Below are 10,902 nucleotides of genomic sequence, written 5' to 3' on the forward strand. Positions count from 1 at the left end.
AAGCAAATTACACATCCATCAGAAGAGGACTGGTTGATGAAGTATGGTACAGCTATGCAGTGGCAAACTCTGCTGGTATTTAAATAGTGATATACGGCTTTAAGTGTTGATATGGAAAAATGCCATTCTACATTATTAAGAGAATTATAGAACCATACATGGAGTATGATAACCTGTGCATAAATGAGAGGATGTATTGATTCAACCATACAAATCGCCATTATTCAGCAATTTTTAACCTGCAAAAATACAATTTCATAGGGTTCAACTTATTACACACATATGCTGAAATATGTCCAGGAAATTTTTGAAAAGTTTATACAGTAAATCCTTAGTGGTGGTTCAGGGCATAATATTAGTGAGTTCAGAGTGTGGGCATAAGAAGTTTTATTTTCCACTGTATCCTCTTCTGCTCTGATTTATTTTATGAAAGATTGTACATCTTTTTAGCTATGCTTTTTCTGATTTCTTACTAACCACAGGATTTTTGGATGTAATTTTGCCTGCATAGAGAATAAACAGTGCCCAGCAAACATGAATATCTTGTTTTGTGTGTGTGTGTGTGTATTCAGGGGGTTAAAAAAAAATATTGAATCATGAAGACCAGATAGCCATTCACTTTAATTAATTTTCTTTTTGTAAATCCCAGGTTTAGTATTTTTAATGGATGAAGGCAGTGGGAATGAAGAAGTACAGTGAGTCAGAAAGGAAAATTCCTGATGTTCATGAACTTAACTGAATCAATGGGTTATAGTTTCACTCTAGCTTTCCTCTTGTTACATCCCCATTGAGGTGACTCCTAAGCTATAAAAGTTCTTGGTGAATTATTTCAAATTGGCTTTTGTTAGCATTAAAAGAGAACACCTTCAATTAAAAAAAAATCAACAGTATTGAGATGTAGTTTACATATAATCAAACTTACCAGTTTTAAGTGTACAGTTTGATAAGTTTTGATAAATGTATACAGTAGTGTAACCTTCACCACAATCCAGATACAGAATATTTTCATCCCTCTAATGACTTCCCTCGAAAACCCTGGTGGCGTAGTGGTTAAGTGCTACGGCTGCTAACCAAAAAGGCTGGCAGTTCGGATCCGCCAGGCCCTCCTTGGAAACTCTGTGGGGCAGTTCTACTCTGTCCTATAGGGTCGCTATGAGTCGGAATCGACTCGACGGCACTGGGGTTTGGTTTGTTTTGGTTAAAGACTTCCCTCATGTCCTTTTGCAACTTAACCCCCTTCCCTCTCTCCTTATCCCTGGAAACTGCTGATGACATTTGATTTCTACTCGTTTAACAACCCCATGTGATAGAGTAGAACTGCTTCATAGGGTTTTCTAGGCTGAAATCTTTATGGAAGCAGATTGCTAGGTTTTTCTCTCACGGAGCAGCTGGGTGGGATTGAACCCCTAACCTTTCGGTTAACAGTCCAGTGCTTAACCTTTGTGCTATCAGGGCTCATTAATTAAACAGTTGGTAGCATTTTATGTTTGGCTTATTTCAGTCAGCATAATACTTTTGATATTCATCCATGTTGTAGTGTGTATCAATAGTTCCTTTTTATTGCTAAGTAGTATTCCATTGCAGCTAACCCACAATTTGCTTATCCATTCCGCTTTTCGTAGACATTTGGTTTGTTTCCACTTTTGCTTATTATTAAGCTGCTATGAACATTCATATACAAGTGTTTGTATATACATCTGTTTTTATTTTTTCCTGTAAATACGTAGAAGTGATATTGCTGGATTGAATGATAAGTATATTTTTAACTTTAATTCCCCAACTGTTTCCAAAGTAACTGTATCATTTTGCATTCCCACTATCAATGATGAGAATTACAGTTGTCAAATTAAAAAAATTTTAGGCATTCTAGTTGATGTTGACTGTGCGAAGGCATTTGACTGTGTGGATCATAACAAATTATGGATAACATTGCAAGGAATGAGCATTCCAGAACACTTAATTGTGCTCACGAGGAACCTGTACACAAATCAAGAGGCAGTCGTCCGAACAGAACAAGGGGATAGATACTGTGTGGTTTAAAGTCAGGAAAGGCGTTTGTCAGGGTTGTACCCTTTCACCATGCTTATTCGATCTGTCTCCTGAGCAAATAATCGGAGAAACTGAACTATATGAAGAAAAACGCAGCATCAGGATTGGAGGAAGACTCATTAACAACCTGCAATAGGGAGATGACACAACCTTGCTTGCTGAAAGTGAAGAGGACTTGACTTACTGGTAAAGACCCAAGGCTACAGCCTTCCGTATGGATTACACCTCAACATAAAGGAACAAAAGTCTCCCCAACTGGAGCAATAAGCAACATCATGATAAAAGAAGAAAATATTGGAATTGTCAAGGATTTCATTTTGCTTTGAATCCGCAATCAACACCTATGAAAGCATCAATCGAGAAATCAAATGACACGTTGCACTGGGCAAATCTGCTGCAAAGACCTCTTTGAAGTGTTAAAAAGCAAAGATGTCACTTTAAGGACTAAGGTGTGACAGACCCAAGCCATGATATTTTCAATCACCTCATATGCATGCGAAAGCTGGGCAATGAATAAGGAATATCTGAAGAAGAATTGATGCCTTTGAATTATGGTATTGGCGAAGAATACTGAATATGCCATGGACTGCCAAGAGAACGAACAAATCTGCCTGGGAAGAAGTACAGCCAGAATACTCCTTAGAAGTGAGGATGGCGAGACTTCGTCTCACATACTTTGGACATGTTATCAGGAGGCTCCAGTCCCTGGAGAAGGACATCATACTTGGTAAAGTAGAGGGTCAGAGAAAAAGAGGAAGACCCTCAACGAAATGGTTTGACACAGCGGCTGCAACAATAGGCTCAAGCCTAACAACAATCATGAGGATGGCGCAGGACTGGGCCGTGTTTTATTCTGTCGTACATAGGGTCACTATGAGTCGGAACCCATTCGACGACACCTAACAACAGTAGATGTGTAGTGATATCTCATTGTGGTTAATTTGCATTTCTCTAATGACTAACGGGAAACCCTGGTGGCGTAGTGGTTAAGTGCTACAGCTGCTAACCAAAGGGTCGGCAGTTTGAATCCGCGAGGTGCTCCTTGGAAACTCTATGTGGCAGTTCTACTCTGTCCTATGGGGTCGCTATGAGTCAGAATTGAATCAATGGCACTGGGTTTTTTTTGTTAATGACTAAGGAGGTAGAACATGTTTTCAGTTGCTTATTTTCCTGTTGTTTGTCTTTCTTGGTGAAACCAAACCAAAAAAACCCATCAAGTCAGTTCCAATCCATAGTGACCCTAAAGGACAGAGTAGAGTTTCCAAGGAGTACCTGGTGGACTAGAACTGCTGACCTTTTGGTTAGCACCCATAGCTCTTAACCGCTACGCCACTAGGGTTTCCTTTCCTTGGTGAAGATAAATTCAAATCTTTTTCCTATTTTAAAAATCAGGTTATTTCAATACTATTTGTTGTACGAGGGTTTGAGGTCGCCAACAAAAGACACAGACCACACATGATGCTGTATTAGTACATGAATAAATGCTTTACTCCCATAGAGAAGAGACAGAGTGAGATCAGCTTCACTAGTGGGCACTGGTCTTCCATGGCCAGCAGGATAGTCCCCACGTATGGCCAGGGCAGGGCAGATGTTCTATGCTCTCCCCTCTCATGCCATGGTCGAGAGACCCTATTCCCTTCCCACAGGAAACATATAGAAGTGGAGTTGGACAGCTACTTTATGGTGCCTGTGCATGTGTGAGAGACAGAGAAAGTTACTGAGTGCGCAGTACAGGGGGAAGTCTTCTCTGATAAGGAGAAGAAACTGGGAGAGAGAGAGCGACCCAATTCCTAACCTCCTTATCGGAGAATGTTCTGGGCCCAAGGCCTTTACTTAGGCGGCCTGAATAGGAGGCATAGAGGCAGACAGTTCCACCAACACTAATCCTTTGTATATGCTTGGCATTTTTTATCTCCCAATATGTGGTTTGGTTTTTCATTTTCTTAGTAGTGTCAAATAGCCACGGTTTTAAAATTTTATGATGTCCCATTTATCAATATTTTGTTTTTGTGTCCTATCTACAAAATCTTTGCCCAACCAAAAGTCACAAAGATTTTATCCTATGCTTTCTTCTCTAGGTTTTATAGTCTTAGCTCTTATTTTTAGGTCCAAGATCCATTTTTTTTTTAATGGTGTGAAGTAAAGACCAAGGTTCATTTTTTTTCCCCGTATGAATATCCAGTTGTTCCTGAAGCATTTGTTGAAAACACTGTCCTTTTCCCCTTGAATTACATTGTCCTTTTCCCCTTGAGTTACCTTGGCACCTTTGTCAGAAATTAATTCACCAATATATTGTTGGAGAGGTTATGGGGAGATTGGAACTCTTGTGCACTGCTGAAGGGAATGTAAAATGGTATACCACTTTGGAAAATGATATGGAGCTTCCTTAAAAAGCTAAAAATAGAAATACCATATGATCCCGCAATCCCACTCCTAGGAATATACCTGAGAGAAGTAAAAGCCATCACATGAATAGACATATGTACACCCATGTTCATTGCAGCATTGTTCACAATAGCAAAAAATGGAAACAACATAAATGCTCATCGACAGATGAATGGGCAATCAAATTACAGTACATACACACAATGGACTCCACACAATGGAACAATGATGAATCAGTGAAACATCTCACAGCATGGATGAATCTGGAGGGCATATGCTGATTGAAATAAGTCGGTCAGAAGAGGACAAATATTGTACGAGACCACTATTATAAGAACACAAGAAAAGATTTACACATGGAAGAAAACATTCTTTGATGGTTACGAGGGTGGGGAGAGAGGGAGTGGAAATTACTAACTAGATAGCAGACAAGGGTCCACTTCAGTGAAGGGAAGGACAACACACAGGGGAAGTCAGCGCAACTGGACGAAAGCAAAAGCAGTTTCCTAGACACATCCACTTTGAAGGACAGAGTAGCTGGGGCTGGGGCCTGGGGACTATAGCTTTGGAGGACATCTAGGCCGATTGGCATAACTATTTATAAAGAAAATGTTCTACATCCTACTTTGGTGAGTAGTGTGTGGGGTCATAAAAGGATGCAAGCAGCCATGTAAGATACATCTGCTGGCCCCATCCTACTGGGAGCAAAGGAGAATGAAGAGAACCAAAGACACAAGGAAAATCCTAGTCCAGAGGACTAAAGGACCAAATGAACCAGAGACTCCACCAGCCTGAGACCAGAAGAACTAGATGGTGCCTGGCTACCACCAAAGACCACCCTGACAAGGAGCAAAACAGAGAGGCCTGGACAAAGCAGGAGGAAAATGTAGAACAGAATTCCAGTTCACATAAAAAGACCAGACCTCATGGTCTGACAGAGACTGGAGGAACCCCTGTAATTATGGCCCCTGGATGCCCTGTTAACCCAGAACTGAAATCATTCCTGAAGCCCACTCTGCAGACAAAGTTTAGACAGGCTTATAAAACCTGTCACATTGTGGGGATTGCAACCAATGTCACAAAAGAATATATGTATAAATTTTGAATGAGAAATTAACTTTAGCTGTAAACTTTCACCCAAAGCACGCACGCGCGCACACACACACACGCACAAATCAATTCACCAATATATGTGTGGCTGTATATCTGGACTCTATTCTGTTCTATTAATCTATATATTTACCCTTGCACCAACACTCGTTTGATTAGCTTTTTAGTAAGTTTTGACTTTTCTAGAATTTCATTTAAATATAGGCAAACAATAAGGTAGCCTTCTTTCTTCTTTTTTCAAAATTGTTTTGGCTATTTTGGTACTTTGCACTTCCATCTAAATTTTAGAATCAATTGTACAAAAATATCTGAGATTTTGATTGTGATTACATTAACTTTAAAGATCATTTTGGAGAGAATGATATGTTAACTTGAATTTTTAAACCATCAGCATAGTATATTCATCTAGATCTTTATATTTGTCTTCTTTAATTTCTCTTAGCAAGGTGTTATAGTTTTCTGTGGTTAGGTCTTGCATGTATTTTGTTAAATTTATCCCTAAATATTGCATGTGTTTTTTGATGCTACTAATTGGGGGAGGAAACCCTGGTGGCATAGTGGTTAAGTGCTACGATTGCTAACCAGAGAGTCAGCAGTTGGAATCAGCCAGGTGCTCGTTGGAAACTCTATGGGGCAGTTCTACTCTGTCGCTATGAGTAGGAATCAACTGAACGGCAATGGGTTTTCGGGATTTTTTACTGTGATTGGTATTTTTAAAATTTTGGTTTACAATTTTGATTACAGTTATTTAGAAATACAACTGATTTTTTAATATATTGCCCTTGTATCCTATGACTAAATTAATTGCTAAACTTATTTGTGCCAGTAGCTTTTTGGGTAGATTCTTCACGAGTTTTTGCATAGACTGTCACGTTGTCTACAAATAAAGACAGTTTTACTTTCTTTCCAATCTATTTTAGCCTTTTGTTTTTCTTGCCAGTTGCACTAGTTAGGACCTCCAGTAAATGTTGAATAAAAATGGAGAAAGGTGATATCCTTGCCTTTTCTTGATCTTGGGAGGAAAGTGTGCCAAACTTATCAAAGTCTATTTAAAATCAACATCCTACCAGATCACACTTCACACCTGACACTTTATATTTACTACTTTTTACTTCATGCCTAATATTTCCTATGTACCATTTCTCAGCCAGCTCTTCCTTGACTTTAATCATGCTTGTATCCTCACTGTTTCATTGAGATTGCTTTTGAAGCTCACTCCTATCCTCCACATTTCTTAATCAGCGGTCAGTTCTCAGCCCTCATTCTACTTGACTGATCAGCAGCATCTGTCACAGTGATGACTGTCTTCTGAAAGCACTTTCTTCACTTGGATTTCAGGACGTCATGCTCACCTGCTTTTCCTCCTAGTGGCCACTTTTTCTTAGTCTCTGTTGCTTTTTTCCCTTCATTTCCTAGACTATAAGCATTGAAGTATTCTAGAGCTTGGTTTTGGGATTTCTTCTCTTTATATATACACTTTCTTCCTGGTGATCTCATCCAATTTATGGATTTAATTACTACCTGTCCTAGGCTGGGTTCCCTAGAGAAGCAAAACCAGTAAAGCATATAAATATATATAGATAGAGAGGGATTTATGTCAAGGAAGTGGCTCATGCGGTTATAGAGGCTGGAACGGCCTAAGTCCATGAGTGAGCAAAAGCCCAGGAGCGTTTCCAGAGCATCCACTTATAATCAATAAGCATCCACACACCCAAGGAAACTCCATTTCAACTGGTTGGCTACTCACGGGAGATCCCACCATGGGGGTGATCACAATATATCAAATCTAATCATGGAAGTGATCACAACATCATACGACTGCCAAATCACTGAGAATCATGGGCCAGCTAAGTTGACACACAACTTAAACCATCACACCACCTGTACCTGACAACTGCCAAACTTTTATCTCCAATATTGACCTTTCCCCTGGACTCCACACTCAAGTATTCAACTGCCTATTCAGCATCTCCACTTCATTGTCTAATATGTATCTTGAATTTAACATGTTCAAATCAAACCCTGAATGGTCCCCCTAAAGCCAGCTCCACCTAGATTCTTCTCATCTCAGTAAATGGAAATTTGATCTTTTCACTTGCTCAGTCCAAAAACCTTAGAGATGTCCTAGTTTCTTCTTGATCTCTCAATGATACATCCATTTCATCAGCACATGCTGTCAGCTTTACCTTCAAAATATAATCTTCTCTCTACTTTTTACCACTTCCACAGCTTTCATTTTGATCAAAGCCACTGTTATCCCTCACCTGGATTATTTCAATAGCCTTCTAACTACTGTTCTCCTGTTTCCTTTATTGCTGCCCTAAAGCCTGTTCTCAATAGAGCAGCCAGTGTGTTACTTTTAAAACATGTCAGACCATATGCCACGTCTGTGCTTCTTCCAGTGACTTCCCATTTTATTCAGAGTAAATTCTTTACATTGGCCTATGAGTCCCTACAAGATATGCTTCCTTCTATAATTTACTTCTCTGAAATATCTGCTTTCTCCTCCAGCATAGTCAGCCATAGCCATGCTAGCCTTCTTGCTATTCTTTGAATATGTTCATCATGTTCCTGCCTCAAGGCATTTGCACAGGCTGTTCCCTTTATCCCATATCCAACTGGTTCCTTTTCCTTAAGGTCTTTCTCCATGAGGTCCTCACTGACCACCCTATTTAAAATTGCACCCCTCAGCACTTTCTATTATTTTTCTCTGTTTTATTTTTTTCCACGACACTCACCTATTGTACTAGACATTTTATTCATAGGTGTCTGTCTGTCTTCCCTTAGTAGAAAATAAGCTCCATAAAGGCAAAAATTTTTTGAATATTCTGTTCACAGCCATATCCCAGTGCCTAGTACAGTATCTGGCAAATAATAGGTACTCAGTAAATATTCATTAAATAAATCAATGAATTTTCACATCACTAAATCTACAAACCTGTGTTCACCTGTACTCACCACTGTCTTTGCCTAAACCTCCTGTTATATTCACAATCCTTTTCTCTACCAAAGACCAACTTTTTTTCTTTTAAATCAAAGACCTCTTGTGCTCCTGGTTCCCTTCCTGCACCCTTTTTAAATGACTTTATCCTGGCTTTTATTCCCTCTCTTTCTTTCACCCTCAATCTTGAGCTAGCTTAAGTTAAAAAAAAAAAAAAAAAAAAAAGAAGCTGGGAGCAGACTTCATTATAAGGATACAGGGAGTTTCAGAACCCAGGGAACAGGAACAAGAAGTTTCTCTGGAGGTTCTCTACATGTTTTCTTCTGTCTTCTCAGATTGCTCCCTCAAGGTCCTCTGTGCACATGAGGAGAAATATGGCCACCTGCAGCCCTGAATATATATGTAGCAGTGCCAGGCATATAAGAATAAATACACAGTCAGTCTCTTTGTCCCAAATCCCATGGGGAAAACCTGATTGCTCCATCTGCTATGTCCAGGAGAATGGGGTTTGCAGAACAAATACGGTCTCCTGGGACCCATCCCTGACATTGGGAATTCTTTCCCTGAGCATAGGTGTTATAGATTTAGTTCTGTCCTCCCCCGCCCCACCATCAAAGGTATGTTGAAGTCCTAACCCCTGTACCTATGAATGTGATACTATTTGGAGGAAATAAGGTCTTCCTTTGATGATCTTATCAATTATGGTAACTTGGTCATACCGGAGCATGGTAGGTCCTAATCCCTTCCTTCCGAGTGGTGTCTTACAGAAGTGAAGAACAGATGGGGAGAAAAAGCCACACTGGGGTAAGATGTGAAGATACCAAACCAAGGAATGCCAAACAATGCCTGGGGCTACCGGAGCTGGAAGAGATAGGAAAGAGCTTCTCTGAAAGCAGACAGAGAATGCATGATCCTGAATTAGGACTTATAGCCTCCAGAACTGTGAGACAATATATTCCTGTTCTTTAAAGCCACTCACTTTGTAGTATTTTTGTTATGGTAGCACTAGGTATCTAAGTCAATAAAAAAAAAAAAAAAGTCAATAGGGAAGTGTAAACTAGGCAGAAAGGGTAAAAATCAGGGGCAAAGGTCTGTTGTTAGGTGCCATAGAGTCATTTCTGACTTAAAGCCATCCCATGTAACAGAGTAGAACTGTCCACAGGGTTTTCTTGGCTGTAATCTTTACAGAAGTAGATCTCCAGTCTTTCTCCCACGGAGCTCCTGGGTAGGTTCGAACCATCAACGTTTTGGTTAGCAGCCGAGCACTTAACCATTGTGACACCAGGTCTCCTTTGGCAAAGGTCTACTAGGCTTTTAATGGAATGCCACTCTAAGTGAAGGAGCCCTGTTGGCGCAGTGGTTAACGAGCTCAGCTACTAGTTAACTAAAAGATTGCAGTTCAAACCCCTCTGCTGCTCCAGGGTGGGGGTGGGGGGAGAAAGATGTGGCAGTCTGGCTCTGTAAAGATTTACAGCCTTGGAAACCACATGGAGCAGTTCTACTCCATCCTATAGGGTCACTACGAGTTGGAAACCACTGGATGGCAATGGGTTTGGGTTTTTTTTGGGCGGGGTATGGTTCTAAGTGAGTATAATGAGACAACCTAAGGACCTTCTCATATACAGCTTCTAAAAATGGGCCAGTTGATCCTGGTTGTTGATGCCTATAGTTTGTGGAAATGTATAGTTATTAACTGGCCTCTTAATTATGGTCAAATTTATTACTCTTTGTATCATCCCTCCTAAATATTTCCTGTAAGTAAAAAAAAAATTAATGCAATTAAAAAAAAAAGTTCTCTTGAGGGCTGGGAGGGAATTCTGGAGAACGAATCAAAAAAAAAAACTGACATTAGGTACAGTGGTGCATACACAATGAGGAAAATAAATATATGTCCGACAGCAGCCATGGTCCCCCTTTTGATTTATTGTGCAATATCTCAGGGGCTGCTTTGTCTCCTCATCACTGCATCTAATACATAAGTGGTCAAACAAAATGGGCAAACATGAACAGAAATTATCCCCTTCTTTAAAATTCTTCAGTGGTTTCATACTCCTTTATATGGCTTATACAGCCCTTCTTGACCTCACCTGCCTCTCCTCCATACCCAGCCCCCCGCGAAGTGTTTCTACAAACTGTACATATATCATGGCCTATTAGCAGGGTTGTGAAATCAACTTAGTGGGTTGCCACCAGTATTTTCAAGGAGTAGAATAGAATAAAATAGAGAATATGAGCAGGACACACGGTTTTTGATGTGTGTATGTGTGTGTACCAGATCATGGTGTTGGATTATGTCTTTCTATAGGTCATGATCAAAACATTTGAAAGCCACTGTCTTAGGTGCAGTCTCACCAATCTTCCTGCCCTTTCCTGCTTGCTCTTTCATAACTGCAGACCTTTGCACACGCTGCTCTTCA

Source organism: Loxodonta africana, chromosome 8 (assembly GCF_030014295.1).
Source record: "Loxodonta africana isolate mLoxAfr1 chromosome 8, mLoxAfr1.hap2, whole genome shotgun sequence".
In the NCBI taxonomy this organism is placed as follows: Eukaryota; Metazoa; Chordata; class Mammalia; order Proboscidea; family Elephantidae; genus Loxodonta; species Loxodonta africana.